Source organism: Lissotriton helveticus, chromosome 9 (genome assembly GCF_964261635.1).
Source record: "Lissotriton helveticus chromosome 9, aLisHel1.1, whole genome shotgun sequence".
Classification (NCBI taxonomy): domain Eukaryota; kingdom Metazoa; phylum Chordata; class Amphibia; order Caudata; family Salamandridae; genus Lissotriton; species Lissotriton helveticus.
This window is the reverse complement of record NC_136070.1, coordinates 486612895-486630264: the sequence shown is the minus strand read 5'-3', so window position 1 is coordinate 486630264 and position 17370 is coordinate 486612895. Positions and strand designations below refer to the sequence as shown.

Genomic DNA, 17370 nt, shown 5'->3' with positions numbered 1-17370 from the left:
TTATACATCTGGATACATGCATACACATACATTTGTGGTGGTGTCTGGCAGACACCCGATGGTATTTGGTGGCCATAAACAACTGACATGTTGTGGCCACACCCCCTACCAAACCCTCAAATGTGGGTTATGCCTTATAGTAGCCTAGGTATAAGGTGATCCTTATTGACATATTGTGAGCATAATTTGAATAATTTTGGTTGGTTTGGGGTGTACTGGTGTGCATCCTGGCCTAATGCTAAACCCGCTATATGGGGACCACCCCTGCCTTATGGTTGGTATCCTGTGTAAAATGGGCCTCCTTGACATTTAGTGGCTACCAGTAATGAATGATGGGCACCCCTAACATATGATTATCATACACTGGAATGTGAGGCACTTGATACTGACAATGGGTAATAGTGCACCCAGGTACTTGATGAAAATGATAAACTGACATTTTGAGACTAAATAAAAATTAAGATATAGCATTTAGTTGACCCAAAATTAATTGAAAAAAATTACAAGTTTTTGTTCGGGAGAATAAAAAGTATGTACACAGGGTGAAAAGGTTTTGGGAAACTAAGTGCAAACATGTTAAAAAAAAGAAAAAGTGTATTTGGTAACAACATTAGGGAATTTCAAAAATATACTTAAAGCTAATATTTGAGTGATAATTGATGGAGAGTTGGAGACACATATTGCTTGCTTCATTATTTCTTGTTAATTATATTCTTTCATAGTAGCAAAAAGACCCATTATGATGACTGTTATCTCATGACACATATGACATATGTGTAAGCAATCCAATATCTGTGTTGATCCTACTTTTTGGGAAATTGTCATCACTCCTGTTGTCTGATGTCAGAGGGGAATGACGTGTTATTACGCCTGTTGCATGAATGTGTGTGGTCTTGATAATCTGAGTGGTAGCTCTAGTGTCTGAGCCTGTGAAAGCAGTCTAAATCAAAAGATAGCTCTGCTGTCTACTTAAAGAGATTGTAACTTCTATGTAACTTTTTATTTACCACTATGTCCCTTCCAACTAAATTCTGAGTTGTGCTATATAACCCAAAAATCTTGAATTGACTGGGCAGGAAAATAAAAGGATGTGCAAGGTTGAATTGAAGCTAGAGGTTATGTAATGATATTAGGACATGGCTTGGTAGTTCGGGCTGGACTGGTCCCATGAGGCACAGGGTAAAGACTGATTTGCATATGGCCATGTCTGAACTGGGGTGGCGTGGTGAGCAAAATAGCGATGGATTAAACCCAGATCTGTGACTGGGGTTGAATGTTTTGCCAATGTGCAACATTCCGTCCATCACCTTGTGTGTTTTGATGATATTAGGACATGAAAAATTAAATACTGAGATTATTTAAACTGCCTGTAAAATGTATGGGTTTTTAGCCTATCTTTGTGGAAAAAAAGTTTTAAAAACCTGTTTTGACACCATAGTTGTATCAAAACATCTTACGGTGTGAACCACCAGTAGAGCTGGGGAAGATTCCTTACTTGCTTGGCCCACCCATAAAAGCAATGAGTGCCCCTTCAGAACTGGCATTAATACATGATTTTTTAGCCAATTTATTTTAAAATTGTGTTGAAAGTGTATAGTTAGGCTCCATTTATTTCAAAATGTTCCTGAAGGACACATATACAACTGATACAGTATGGGGAGTTACGCATTCTATTGTTCACTCTGTGCAATTAAATCCAACTATTTACACGACAACACCCCAACACTTTAAAGGTCACCAGCTGCCACTGTCATGGCGGGGAGGGGGGGGGGGGTGAAGGGTTGAATGACCAGTAGTCCCAGAAAAAATGAAGAAGGTATGACTGCTACTCTGTGGAGGAGTGCTGAAAGCTTTACTATATATGTACACACTAACAGAGAACCTATGCCCAGCAAGCTGAGACGTTGAGTTTTTTTTATAGAGCGCAGCATAATGTATATTCTGTGCAAATGATGTATGGCCTTGCCTTTTGGGCTAGATTAACTTCCATTGGGTGAGTCTAAGACAGATTTTATATATGTCTGTAATAGTTATTTTTGTGTGCTTGTGTCTTCTTGTGTTTGCTACTGGGATACTTATGGGTTCACCATGTGCAGAAGTATAACAGCCTACTGGAAAGGTGTAATCTGTCTGACCTCTTCACTTCATTCACGTTTGTGCGTGCAGTGAGCAGTTGGCTAGTCTGAACAAAGGAACAATGGAATGGGATGCACCCGTTGTAATTACCAGTGGACAGGATTTATTTAAGATTCTACATCAATTACATTTTGCTTTTCCACCCCTGGCCTACTGGCACTTCTTTTATTTCAAAGATAGATTGGTAACATCCCTATATTTGTTTTGGTCGAACAATATTAACCTTATATAATGCTTGTTGCTTCAGTCTTTTACCTTTAGGGTGCTGTAAACAGTGAGTACTTCTCGTCCTCGTCATCAAAGGGGCTCCTTGTATTGGTCTCAGATAGATGAATGTAAGAGTCGTCATCTGGCTTGAAGATTTTATTTATGTATTTATGCGTTTTGGGATAGTGTGGACATTGCCCAGGAGTGCTAGTGAGCTTTACAGTAGAAATAGTTCATAACATAAGGTACAAATGTACATGATCCGAAGATATTGATACATTAGAGTATATAAGCAGATCATTACATAATGCACAAATTTACATTATGCAAAGACGTATACATTTAACAAACCACAAACATTGGAGAACATTGGAGTGTAGTGTATGTTGCAATGACATAAATGCGCATAACAGGCTGTTGATTGGTGGCCAGTCAAGATGGACTCTAGTGAAAAGGGGGTGACTCGGTCAATCTCAAGCCATTGATCAGTACAGAGACTAAACCAGAGAGGTTAAAAGTGGGGAGTAGCTAAAATGTCTTTGAAGGATTGAAGGAAAAATTCCTAATTGGGAATGCATGGGTTCAGAGGTAAGGTGCTTCCTGAGAAGGATTGAGCCATCATAAAGTGTTCATTTTTAAAGGTTGCGGCTTCCAGCAGCATTGCCCCCAGATATCTTAAATGTGTCAGCCAGGTAACCTGATGTGGATGCGTGTAGGGCCTTATGAGTGATACAGGGTGTCTTGTATATGGCCCTGGCTTCAATGAGCATACTGAGGGTATTAAGTGGGATGAAAAAACTGGGAGGGGGGTCTCTCAAAGGGGTTTGGCCAATGTAAATAAGGGCGTGGCTTATAAACATGTAAGCTAAAAATCTGTGCTTAGCTTAGTGTGCCGCCCGACTGGTATTTTGCTGCTACTGTCAGTGCACCCAAATATATAATCCAATTACTAACATTACACCTACACCAAGCCAGAACTATTGGCTTTGTCAATGGTTGTTAGTTGCATAAGATAAATGAGCAACTATGGCTTCGTTGTATATAACACTGAAAATGTTTGAGTTCTGACGTGATGGGACTGTGAAAGAACTATAACGAGTCTCTTTGAAGTAACATCAAACAAAGGCAGTGAAGAGTGGCACTGCTGCAGCTAAGATATTTTTTTCATCCTTCGCGTGAGGGCAAGAATGAAGGGCCCGATAGGGACCCGTCTCAGCACCTGCTTTTAAGAACTGCCGGTGCTGAGCACTTAAAACCCTGGGCAAACTGTATGCCGATTTCCTGAGCAGATGCAGCAGACGCATTAACCCACTAAACCATTCTGTCAGGAGTAACTAAACTGCAGCATCGCCTCTATAAAATTCTCTATTTTAAAAGTACAGTGGATATGACACTTGTGAGCCGAACACAATACTTTCGGTCTGTCGCACAACATGTGCGCCGTGAAAGTTGTCTCCAACGCAGATGTGAAGCTCTCCCAAACATGACACCCACGCCTGGGACATTGTTGAGGTCAGAGCGGGCATCTTTCCAAGGGGCTGAAACTTTCCAGACTCCTGCAGGCATGGCTCGTCGCGGAGGAAGCATTTGCCTGTCTGTCTGGGTGGGATATACGTAGTAGGGGTTAGGAGAGAGGGCGCAGGAGATTGTAGGTGGGTAAAGAGGAACACGGGCAGGGGATCTGACAGGGCAGGCAGAGAGGGAGGTGACAGGCAAGGGGAGGAGGGAATAGACAGGCAGACGAAAGGTACAGGGAAGAACAATAAAAAAACACGGCAGAGGCGGGACACACCCGGGAGCTGGGAGGAGTCTGCAGGGGAGGAACAGGGACACGCGGCCAGTGAAAAGTGAGAGTTGGGCAGCGAGAAGGAGGGGGGAGGAGGGCACAGGAGGGAGGGGGCGTCCACCCGAGGAGGGAAACCCAGCGCTCCATGGTCTCAACACGACGCGGAGATTGTACTGTGGCCCGACCTCCTGCAGAAGTTTGCGGAAGCGGCTGCGGTGAGGACTGGTTGTGACTTTCCCTGCAGCCGGCCGAGGGACAGTGTAAGTACGGACGGGGTAATGGCGGGAATTAAAGCGAGCGACGGGGTGGCAGCGAGTGACATCACCGGGGCTGTCAGTGGCAGCAGGTACCTCAGGGGAAGGGATGGAGTGCCCTGGCACCGCACGTGCGGGCACACCGAGCCCCTCGCTGGAGCAGTGCACCCCTCTAACTTCTAATTGCAATCATAACTCAAAGACAGATTTATTTATGTCTTATGCATTCTTCTTATCCAATGGTGTAGCACAAAATTAAGTCCCTTCAAACCACGAAGAGGGCTCCTAAAAATCCCTGAGTCATACAACATCACAGTTGCCCCTGAGGTGAAAGGTGACCCCCTCTTAGAGTTGACCTCTGCGTGGGAGTAGGGAGCGGGCTTATGTTTCTGCCTTTTAAAACTCTAGTATGTCAAGCAGGGTCCTAGCTATGAATTGTTCAGGAGGTAAAGTGGCGCTGGTTCCAGATTTACAAGGGGCCCTCCTCACGACAGTAATGCCTGTATTTCAGTCTCCAGGCATGGGACTGGGCCCATTTTCTTACTTGCATTAGGGGACATGACACCCTCGTTACGCCACTGATGTCAACGCAGTTCAAAGCGAATCGCTCTTCTCCTACTTTCATCTGCGCTCCGCCTTTCACCTTTCTAATGCTGACAAGTGCGCCCGCCGCGCACACTCCCCTGCCTGCGTGTTGTTGTTAGAAGATGAAGTGTCGTCTGGCGGCCTGTCTCGGGGCTGCGAGGCAGGGCTACAGGAGGGCTATTTTTACCTCAGCCCATCGCATAGATCCAGAACTTAGTTTCACTGGAAAAGAAGCTGGGGGCAGGAGGTTGGAGGGAGCGCCAACTACGCGCGAGCATAAGAGCACCAGGAAAGAGCAGCAAGCGCCCAATGCAGTGTAAAGATCAGGTTACATTCACGCAGGTTCGCGAGGTCCCGAATCACTGTTTCACGAGGAGTTCACGGCGAATCCAATAAAGTATCACAACTTCCCGCCTCCTCGCTGTGTTTTTAGTTTTCGCTTATGCTTCCTTGCTCTCTGTTTTCACGGCTAAATCACTCCCATCCATTCCTGAAGTGCTTAGTAAACGAGAGCAGGTTCCTGCCCCCTGGCACACGCCGCGCGCTCTCAGAGTTAGGCTGCATACCTCGAGGGTAATAAGCATGTTAAAGTTTCCAAAAGCTCCTCTAATTTCGCTCCTGTTTCCATTAGATGCCGGGTCACTTCGCGGACACGTGTGTTCCTTTTTCCCTTGAATGACACATCAGCCACAATAAATCCTTTTTCCAGGATTCCTGTTTTCACTTATATTTTAGACGCTATTGTGACACTTTGGCAAACAGAAGTGCATTTGAGGCAATTTCACAAAACAACTTTTATAAGTAGTTCAACTCTAGTACAGGAGTGCTTTTTTTGCAGTTTTATATAGCGCGTACTCGACCCGAAGGTACTGGAGCGCTTTACATGAGCACCGGTTACGTTACACAAGGACACATTCATTTTTTTGGTAGGTACGGGAGATTACGTGATTTGCCCAGAATCACAGGATCTTGAGCCAGCGCCGAGACTTGCACCTGGTTCCCCAGCTCCAAAGTCGGTAGCTCTGGCCCTTACCCCACATCCTTCACATACTGATGATTGCTTTCCTGGATTGGCAGACATGTCCAACTCCCTATCAGTAATAGCGGCAAGAGGGCACACAAGCTTTCTATTTGTACCAATTGTACGTGAACATTCCCTGAATGGTCCACTTTTAAAGTTATTTATTGTTAATTCATAAACGCATTTATGAATGCTCGAAAGAGTAACACCCACTCTTAAGTGCATTTGTGAATTGGCCTCAATATTTTGTTTTGATGATGCTATAAAATGTGCCCTTTATTCCCCACAATGCGTCGAAATCAAGGTTTCATACGCAGTACGAGATTTTCTAGAACAATCTTTGTGTGCACGTTCCCATGACTGCTCTGTCTTTAAACGGTGTTGTGGCGGCGAGGTTGAGTAACATGTCATTTCGCGCCCTGCACAGGCATGCTTTTCATGTTTTGTAAAGTCAGAGGCGCTCAGATTACCTTTTAAAGGCGTGGCACGCGGCAACACTTAACATAAACACTTCTGTGACTATGTATTTTGGTATTCTAAGCTAATTCGCTATTTGATAAGTTCAACTGTACATATTCCATATTCATTGTTTTAATCTATTTAACTATTTCACAGGTTTATTTAACAATCATGTGCTGCATAAGCGCACATACAGCAGCTTGTTTAGTTATTTGCACAACCTCTGAAAAATAAAGCTCATACACACAATTTTACCATAATTTGTCTCACATAAATCCTCCATAGTATCCAATGTACCTTAAAGAGTGAATGCACTTCCTCTGATGCATTTATTTGCTCACAACAAAAGAATGAAGTATCTTGTTCAACTTTAGTTATCAAATTCTACAAATATGCCATTATTAAATGCGCAGGGATCTGATATGTGTGTAGCGAAGGATCAGGCGTGTTCTTTTCTCTACAACTAGAAAATGTGAGAATTGACTAAATTGAGAAATGACATAATTCACAAACAACCTGTCATGAATACTGACGGCTTCTCCTGAAAACTCTTTTCGAGACAGTGCTACTCCAGGATCAAGTGAACATGAAATGAAAGTGAAATGTTTCCAGTGCCTACTGTGCTTGGGAAGTTCCCCGGTTTACTTTCACATTCAGTCAGAAAATTATTAAGAGGGCAGCGTACATTTGCTAAATATTCGAAACTTATTTTATGCAGGTGGTTGTAGGTGGTGGAATCGTCACTCATTTATAGGGACCAACACAAATAAGGCATAAAAGGCAGAAGAAAGAGGTAGAGAAAGATAGGAAAACAGTGACAAAGGGAGAAAGCACAGATAAAAACAAGCATTTACAATGCAATGGTTTCGCCTTTGGAAAAGTTAGAGTTATTGGCATTGTAAATGACAACATTTGTATTTATGTGTTGGTTTTGAAAACAGATAAATAAATGGCATTGTCATTTACATTGCCATTAGCTTAATCTCTGCAGTCACTCTGCACTCCCTAGAACTCCCTACTCACTCTGCACTCTCTAGCACTCCCTAGCACTCCCTACTCACTCTGCACTCTCTAGCACTCCCTAGCACTCCCTACTCACTCTGCACTCTGCACTCCCTATGCACTCTGCACTCCCTATGCACTCTGCACTCCCTATGCACTCTGCACTCCCGATGCACTCTGCACTCCCTATGCACTCCCTATGCACTCCCTAAGCACTCTGCACTCCCTATGCACTCTGCACTCCCTATGCACTCTGCACTCTGCACTCCCTATGCACTCTGCACTCTGCACTCTGCACTCCCTATGCACTCTGCACTCCCTATGCACTCTGCACTCCCTATGCACTCTGCACTCCCTATGCACTCTGCACTCCCTATGCACTCCCTATGCACTCTGCACTCTGCACTCCCTATGCACTCTGCACTCCCTATGCGCTCTGCACTCCCTATGCACTCTGCACTCCCTATGCACTCCCTATGCACTCTGCACTCCCTATGCACTCTGCACTCCCTATGCACTCTGCACTCTGCATTCCCTATGCACTCTGCACTTCCTTTGCACTCTGCACTCCCTATGCACTCTGCACTCCCTATGCACTCTGCCCTATGCACTCTGCACTCCCTATGCACTCTGCACTCCCTATGCACTCTGCACTCCCTATGCACTCTGCACTCTGCACTCTGAACTCCCTATGCACTCTGCACTCCCTATGCACTCTGCACTCCCTATGCACTCTGCACTCCCTATGCACTCACTCTGCACTCCCTATGCACTCTGCACTCCCTATGCACTCCGCACTCCCTATGCACTCCCTATGCACTCTGCACTCCCTATGCACTCTGCACTCCCTATGCACTCTGCACTCTGCATTCCATATGCACTCTGCACTCCCTATGCACTCTGCACTCCCTATGCACTCTGCACTCCCTATGCACTCTGCCCTATGCACTCTGCACCCCCTATGCACTCTGCACTCCCTATGCACTCTGCACTCCCTATGCACTCTGCACTCCCTAGCACTCCCTAGTCACTCTGCACTCCCTAGCACACTCTAGTCAATTTGCACTCCCTAGCACTCTGCAGTCACTCTACACTCCCTAGTCACTCTACACTCCCTAGCACTCTGCAGTCATTCTACACTCCCCAGTCACTCTGCACTCCCTAGTACTCTGCAGTCACTCTACACTCCCTAGTCACTCTGCACTCCCTAGCACTCCCTAGCACTCTGCAGTCACTCTACACTCCCTAGTCACTCTGCACTCCCTAGCACTCCCTAGCACTCTGCAGTCACTCTACACTCCCTAGTCACTCTACACTCCCTAGTCACTCTGCACTCACTACTCTGCACTCTGCACTCTCTACTCTGCACTCTCTACTCTGCACTCTCTACTCTGCACACTCACTACTCTGCACACTCACTACTCTGCACACTCACTTTGCACTCTGCACTCACACTCTGCACTCACTAGTCTGCACACTCACTACTGTCCACTCACTAGTCTGCACACTCACTGCTGTGCACTCACTAGTCTGCACACTCACTCCTCTGCACACTCACTACTCTGCACTCTGCACTCACTACTCTGCACTCTGCCCTCACTACACTGCACACTCACTCTACACACGCACTCTGCACTCACTACTCTGCACACTCACTCTACACACTCACTCTACACTTTGCACACTCACTCTGCACTCACACTCTACACACTCACTCTGCACACTCACTCTGCGTAATATCACTAACTGGCTGTCCGAGGTTAAAAATTTTTAAATTACACTAAATGTCATTTAATCTTATTTTTCCACCCTGCCTGTGAATGAAACATTACTTCTGAGTCCATCAAGTAACTGATTATCGTTTACTTTTCATTGCACTTCACAAACTCATGTATAATCCCTGGAGAACCAGTGGTAGCAACATAAAGACGATGTGACCCGAATTTCTAGCAAGAGTGCTCCCTTGCAGAGGCTCGGTGGGTTGAGAGCGCGCTTCGGAGGTCAGTGTGCAATCCTCAGAGCACAGAATCGTGGCCCAGCAAGGCCGATGCTGCCGTTCATCCTTCTAAAGGTTGAAGAAAGGCGTTGCACAGCCGATAGAAAATATCTATAACTTAGTGTCATATTGGCATTTCTGCTAAAAGCAAAACCTTCAGATAAAAAGGAAGTTGAGTGTTTGAAAAAGCCTTTCCACTGAGCACTCATTCCGGCAAGTGCAGAGCATTAATATCACGATATCTGTAAAAAAACGGAAAGACATAGTGCATATTAAAAATATCAGTCGATTTTAAAGGAGATAGAATTTGTAACCCCCCCCCACATACAAAAATAAACAAAACGGTACCCGCAAATACTGCATTATATGCGCAGTGGCTTTTCCAAACCCTGTAATGACGCTTGCACCGATTACGATCGGGCACTGGGTGTGGAGCAGCGACCAGAGCTGCCGCCTCGGGAGCCGGGTCCCGGTTCGAATCTCGCAACGGCCTGAGAGTCATGTACCGCGCCTGGATGCCCTCACTGGGGTTAAGCGGCGCTGTATAAATCTTCAAATTAAACCAGCTCATGTCCTTAAACCCAGCCTCGATGGTGTCTGACACGCTGCGGAGGAATGCCAGCTAATCACGGGGTGTTAATTGGGGCCAGCCAGACACTTGGCTTCCCATTAAACCCCGCCAGCAGTTTCTGCAGGGAGCAGGCTGCCGGGTTTTAAAGACAGATAAATAACAGTTCAGGCGGGGTCTTCGGAAGATGCGAAGGATGGACACACCTTGTCAGAAACTGACAAAGAAATACACATTTCACGCTTTTTGCCAGGAAACAGCATGGCTAACGAGGGGTCATGTTGTATGATTAGATTTTGACAACTATGCCACAAAAAGACCAAACATAACCAGTATTTTCACCGATTGCTCCACATTGTTTTGATTAAGCTTGTTCGTGGAAAAATATAGCGCCTAAAAAAAAAGCACAACTTTTAAGAGCTATGGGTGGCGGGCAGGCACACGGACAGCGGGAGGGGGGCGGGAACGGACAGCGGGAGGGGGGGCGGGAACGGGGACACGAACAGCGGGAGGGGGGGCCTGTATGAGTGATGTACGTTCCTCTCAGTGCAGACAAGTGGCCTTGCAAACTGTGCAGCCAGTGGAATTCGGTGCAGGCGGCCAGGGCCAGTAGAATACACGGTAATGTGCGCTCTGAGAGCCCTTCAGGCTCCGTCTGTATTGATCCTCCTGGCCGCAGGGAAAACATGAAGCACACGGACAGGGGGGGGGGCGGGAACGGACAGCAGGAGGGGGGTCGGGAAGGCTTCCTCCGTTGCCGGTCGGCCGCGGAATGGCCAAAACAAACCTGGACAACAACAAAAAATAAACTCCGCCCACGGCCGCGATGACGATGCGAAAAGGGTGGAGAGGGAAGAAATCGCGGGAACGCCCACGAATCTGGTCCGGCCATGACGGACAGATCTCTGTTCCAATGGCTAGCCTCCATTTATGGAGCTAGCCAATGGAACAGAGGGGCGGTGACCAAGCCACATACTGTTCTCATTAGGTTTTCACCTTCGTGAAAAGCTGCTTGCGCAGCTTTCACTTAGGCGAAACCTAAAAATGCAGAGAGACAGGGAGTGTAGGGTGCTGGAAAAAGAAAGCATTACATTTCCCCTATCTTAATACATATCAGAGTGCTGCCAATATTGCAAAAGCACATAAGTAGGCGTTATGAATATTTGCTCGAATGTGTAAAGAAAACTATTTTCAGAACAAAATGCCCATCTAAATATGTGTTCATTGAAGTTACTCCTCCCAAACATCGTCCTACACTGTATGATCCAACTCCACATTACCACATATATTGTATTTCTATATTTTTGACTATTGGAACTAACTCTGTTTTAGTGCTATAATAAATATGCTTTTATTAATGATTTGGGGATTTATTTCGTTCATATATGGTAATGCACTAAAACAGCATAGAAGTTAATAATTCAACTGAGGGCCTGAAGTAGATCTAGGCGGACAGGGTACTCCGTCACAATGGTGATGGATATACCACCTGACGAAATTTAAATCGCATAGTCAATAAATATAATGGGATGTATATTCCGGCGTACCGGATATCTGGTACTGATGTGACAGAGTAATTTATCTTCCAGGATATGACCGTTTATCTGAGGTCTCCATGTATTTTTGAAATTATGTCTGCTTTTGGGGCCGGCCCATCTTGGTAGGGAATGCTTATCATCAGATAAGGGACCTTCACTTTATCTTCCTTCCTCGGTTACTTTGTTTTATCTTGGAGCGCTATATTGAAGTCAGATATTTAACCTGTTATTTTTATTATTCTACGGTCATTCTTTGTGCACTTTTGGCCATAAAATTTAAAAGCATTTATCAAAGCAGTCAAGTGATACACGAGTGAGTGGCATCATCAGCGCCAACCTAGGCATTTAATCTCAGTCCCCATATCCTCTCAACAAGGTGGCATTCTACTGCTTCCAAATGGTAACTTGTTTTCTTGTGTATGTGCAGTTTCATTGTCATAGTAGTCTGTCTTCAGTTTCAGAATTCCGCTCCGCATTTTAGGATGAGTTCATTGGAAGTTCACAACAATATCAAGCATATGTGCATAAACATTCCGTAGAAAGACACAGAAAGAGGACATGGCAAGGCTTATTGATCTGGTGTGCACGAAGCAATGATTTGCAAGTTAGTCTTTGACACTAAAATTTACCATACCGTACCTATTGAACACGTCTCATAATAACCACATATACCTTTTAAACTATTTGCTCCATATGCAGCATTTCAAAATAATTTTTCAAAGGCAATATCCAGTAAATGTGCTGCTAACTGATTATGTATACATTTTAATGAAAGAACCCTACAGATGTGTTACCAGCCACAGACAGTCTTCGTTTTGTTTGTAAAAGGTCAATGACAGTGTCATGTATTTGTACGTACGTATATGGCACAAATCAGTAGCTAAGATGAGCAGTGCTCTGTAAATGGAGGCACGAATGAGCAAGTTCTGTGAAGGAAGACAGTTCAATATCGTTTAGCCATAAAGCAGTAGGGGAGAAGGAAGTCTTCAGTCTCCGAGAGGAAGCGGGTGATGATGGTGGTTGGTGACCCTTATCAGTTGATTAAGTGCCGCTCGTTTAGAGGTGTACTGCGAACCTGGTTTTTCTGTCACCGGAGGGGCAGCGTGTAACGCCGTATCACTGAGAGGAGGAGGAAAGGAGACTTTTGTGCCCTGCGGGATACCGGGACTGCGAGGCCCAGCATTCCTCTGTCATCCACAGCTGGTGCCTCTTCCTGGTATCACCCCGCCCACCTGCCTGCAGCCTAAATACGCCTCGCGGCCCCCGCTCCGCGGGAGCCGCTCTTGAGAGGTGTACTGCGAACCTGGTTTTTCTGTCACCGGAGGGGCAGCGTGTAACGCCGTATCACTGAGAGGAGGTGGAAAGGAGACTTTTGTGCCCTGCGGGATACCGGGACTGCGAGACCCAGCATTCCTCTGTCATCCACAGCTGGTGCCTCTTCTCGGTATCACCCCGCCCATCTGCCTATAATAACTGGCCCCTCCCGCGCACCGCGGGACGCGCGCGGGCGTGCGCCGGGCTAAGCCCGGGCAAAGGGCGGGCCGTTTGAGGCCGTTCGAGCACGGGCGAGACCGTACCGGGCCACCCCCCTTGGCTCTTCTCCTGCATATTTAAACAAGATTTCTGGTTGTAGCAAAAGGACCATGTCAGCAGAGAAACTAGGAGCAAAAGTGCCCTCGCCGAAGGGGCTCCTACTGGCACTTTGGACAACTACTTTGTAAAAGCAGGCGCCCTCCTGATTGACGAAATCACAGTTCTGGAACGACGCATTTCCCAGGAAAGCGAGTGGGTAAGAAGATCTTCCATGGGAACTATAGCTCAAGCAAGGACTCCTGTTAAAGAACCTGATCAAGTACTACTTGGCTCAGGGGTCATTGGGAACAGCGGGATAGCGGCTATGTCAGACGTAGACATTTCGATTTATTTTAACGACCTACCACACCCATCTACTCCACCTCAGAGCCTCACACAATCTAGCTCCCCCCCCTCATTGTTAACATTGCAAGTCCTAAAATTAAAGACACTCGCTTAAAACAGGGAGTTAGGGAAGGAGCAATCCCGAAAAGGAAAAGAGCGTCCCAAAATCCAGGGAGCCGCAAGGCTAAAGCTCCCAAGCTTAATCCCTTACTGGAGGCAGACTCAGTAGAAATGAGTAAATCTGCACCCACACTGCCTGAGAATGCGCTACTGACATCTACAGTAGATTCACCCTTGCAGGCAATGGAGCACGCAAACCTTAATTCTAGCTTGACCGAAGGAGGCGACATCTCCATTACTAAGATTGCTGCTCTCCTGAAGTCTCTCCTTAGCCCTTTAGAAGCCCGCCTAATAAAGATCGAGGCCAGGCTATCTACCATAGAAAAATCAACGGTCCAACTAGCAGATGCCCTCAAAGTTGAGAACAAGGCTGTTAGGGGCGGGGCAGAGCCGAAGAACACGAAGGGTACACTAATTCCATCAGTGAAGGACACTAGACAGCCGTCAAAAACCATCCAGCGTGAGCCGCCCATTGCCCACCCTATAATTCCTCACCCAACAGAGGGAGTGCCCAAACTGACCCATCCGGGTTCTAACACCCTAGCCATTCCAAGAGCCCCAGTCATGACACAAAGACTTAGGCCCCTGAGTCTTCCCCCAGAGGCCGGTCCTTATGTAGTCATATTGGCTGGCATACCAGAGTTAAAACCGGAAACCATTGAATCAGCCACCTCTCTAAAGAACAAGGTGGCCAATTGGCTTTCTTTAAATCGACCCCTCCCCCAGGGAATAGTGAGTGAGGTTCTCATGGCAAGAAGAGTCCCCTGGGTTGGCAATTCACAGAAATCAATCAATGGGGACTGTGCCGTGATTAACTTTTGGGATCCCAGGACTGTATCCTATATTTGTGGCTGGCCACATCCTGACCAGGGGACTTCCATTCAATCCTTACCTCTTTCCTTTTTTTATCCACCCTGGACAAATCTGTTCGATGAGAGGGATGGGAGACAGTGCCTAGGCGAGGTGGTCGGGGAGGTTGGGAGAGAGGAGATTCCTACCGTCACATAGACAGACAGCCTGCCCAGTTCAACACATATAACAGGTTTAGCTGCCTGGATATGATTGATTGACACACCCCGAAGCGGCGGGGGGTGGGACATGAGCGAACCAGGGGTGACCAGGAGAGTAATTTTAATTCTAGTTTACTAAATGACCCCACTGATCGAACCACAGGGATTCCGACACGTGCTGATCAGTACAAAGATCAGGAAGGCCAACACCCGTTAATAGGGCTCTCGCTCATCCACTGGGAACTGCCAGGCACTAGAGGGGACCAGGCCGAAACCATAATATCCCCGCTTAGTCCTCAAGACAAGAGGATTCCCGCCCGTCCCGCACTCAATCCAAGATCGCATCCTTTAAAGATACTTTCTTGGAATGTGGCCGGTATTGGAAACAAGCTTGATTGCCCGGATTGGAGTTCTTTTGTGGGAAGCAAAGATATTTGCCTGTTCCAAGAAACCTGGGCTCGAGAGGAACATATCCGCCCAGGTTTTGCGGTATTTTCCATACTTTCGAGATGGGGGGGGGCAAGGGGAGGCCATCTGGGGGCATTGCAATTTGGGTGGCTACACACCTAGGTTGCAAAGCAGCATCCTACCCCACAGCTTCGGATGATATCCAATGTGTCATTCTGGAGTGGACAAATTCCAGTAAATTGGCACTGGTAAATGTCTATTCCAGGCCGGCGAATGTAACCAGGGAATCGAGTACCATCGAGGAACTTTCCTCCCTTCTGGCGATCTCCCACATGGAACGCCATTCCTGGTGGGAGGTGATTTAAACTCCCATTTCGAGCCTCTTCCAGGACTAGCAGATGGAATATCACTGGATGAGGATGCGTTATGGCGAGTTCCCTCCACGGCGGCCCTCCCCCCAGAGCTTGGACATCCCTTGCAGTACAGATTACCACTCTAACCATTCATCATGGCATTAGGGCCTGTAATGGACGTACGAAGTCTGACATCCCCCCAAAATGTACATTTAATAAAGTGGGAAGGGAGTCAAGACTGGATTACATCTTTATTCAACTGCCTTCCTGGTCGTACATCGAGGACTTCAGGGTAATACCCAGGGAGGATAGTGACCATAACGCGCTAGAACTAGAATATTCCCTCCCTGGCACAGACATAGCAAATGGGGCTGTTTTAGACGTGCCCGACATGGGGTTGTCCTTGGCAAATAACAGATGGAGAGTGAGGTGGGGAAAGCTAGCAGCGAATCCAGAGAAAGTCGTGGGGCTGTATGCCCGTGTCATTCCGATATTTGAAAGGGTGTGCGCATTAATGGAACACCCTAACACTGGCGATGCGCACACAAAACTCTGGATGGCACACGAGGACCTTATTAAATCCTTAGCAGAGGTTCTTTTCTCTATGGGAAGGACAGGGGGAGGAAGGCCACAACGACCTACCTGGTTTAACGCTGCATGTCGCAAAGCTAAAACTGACCTACTGACTAGCATTAAGGAGGGTAAAAGTAGAACACTCATACAGGAAAGGAGAAAAGACTATAAGCGGTTGATTACCCATGCCAAGGCCGAATGAGACTATTACAAATGGGAGAATCTGACCATCACACTAGCCGTTAGGGACTCTCGGAAGTTCTGGCGCCTGGTGAACGCCGGGTCGGAGGACCTTTCTCCTGCCATTGAGCCCAACATTTCAGCCAAGGTCTAGCAAGATCATTTCAAGGCCTTGAACACAGATGGTGACAGGGCCCCAACTGAGGTACTCCCAATCACTGGAACACAGCTGGAGGTGGAGCTATTCACAGAGGCTGAGGTACGGATGGCCATTCTAGGTCTGGCCTCTGGAAAGGCGCCAGGCCTGGACGGGCTCCCGGGCGACATTTTCAAACAGGAGCCGGACATTTGGGCCCCTACCTGTTGACAATCTTTAACGCCGTCTTGAGGGGCATGGAGGTGCCCTGTACTTGGCTGGGAGCAGAGATTGTTCCTATTTTTAAGAAGGGATCACCTCTGCTTCCAGCCAACTACAGGCCCATCAACCTCATTGATGTGTCCCAAAAACTTTTTGGTAGGCTGATACTTGATCGCCTCCAAAACTGGATGGAGGAGTTCTCCATTCTCGCCCCCTATCAGGCTGGTTTCCGAAGGAAGATCTCAACAACTGACCAGATTTTCCGACTCAATCTTTTGTTTTGGAAAACTGCTATAATCGAAGGAGGCAGCCTTTACACGGTCTTCGTAGACCTGCGCGCCGCCTTCGATTTGGTCCCAAGATCCAGACTTTGGACAGTGCTGGTGGAGATGGGTATCCCCTCGGACATCCTGAACATCTTGATAAGACTTCACCAAGATAACTACGCACGGGTCAGGTGTGGTAAAAACGGGATGCTCTCAGGAAGATTCCCCGTTGACAGGGGGGTGAGGCAGGGTTGTGTGCTTGCACCCACCCTGTTCTGCCTCTTTGTCAACGGGGTAGTTGACCACCTGACTAGGATAGCCGACATTGATGCTCCAAAGCTCAGCGGCAGTAGGGTGCCCGCCATTATGTTTGTGGACGACACCCTGCTGCTGTCTAAATCCCCGATGGGAATCCAACGGATTTTGGATGGGTTCGAAGCCTTTTGTGTTGATCGGGGATTGGAGATCAATGCGCTGAAAACTAAATACATGATTCTTAGCCCTCCTCTTTCAACACGCCCCAATCCCACCATAGGTACACTGAGACTAGAGAGGGTCAACACATTCAAATACCTAGGGGTGACCATCAATCAAAACCTGACTTGGGACACACATCGGACAAAGGCTAACATC

General features: G+C 47.0%; 1 protein-coding gene across 1 annotated transcript in view; it reads left to right on the top strand.

Annotated features, from left to right (window-relative positions):
• The first annotated feature begins 4224 nt into the window (after nucleotides 1-4224).
• SYNE2 (spectrin repeat containing nuclear envelope protein 2) overlaps nucleotides 4225-17370 on the top strand; it is a 1843566-nt gene continuing 1830420 nt past the window's right edge. The window contains exon 1 of the mRNA XM_078660317.1: nucleotides 4225-4389. The gene's annotated coding sequence lies outside the window, so the exon portion shown is untranslated. The remainder of the gene's footprint in view (nucleotides 4390-17370) is intronic.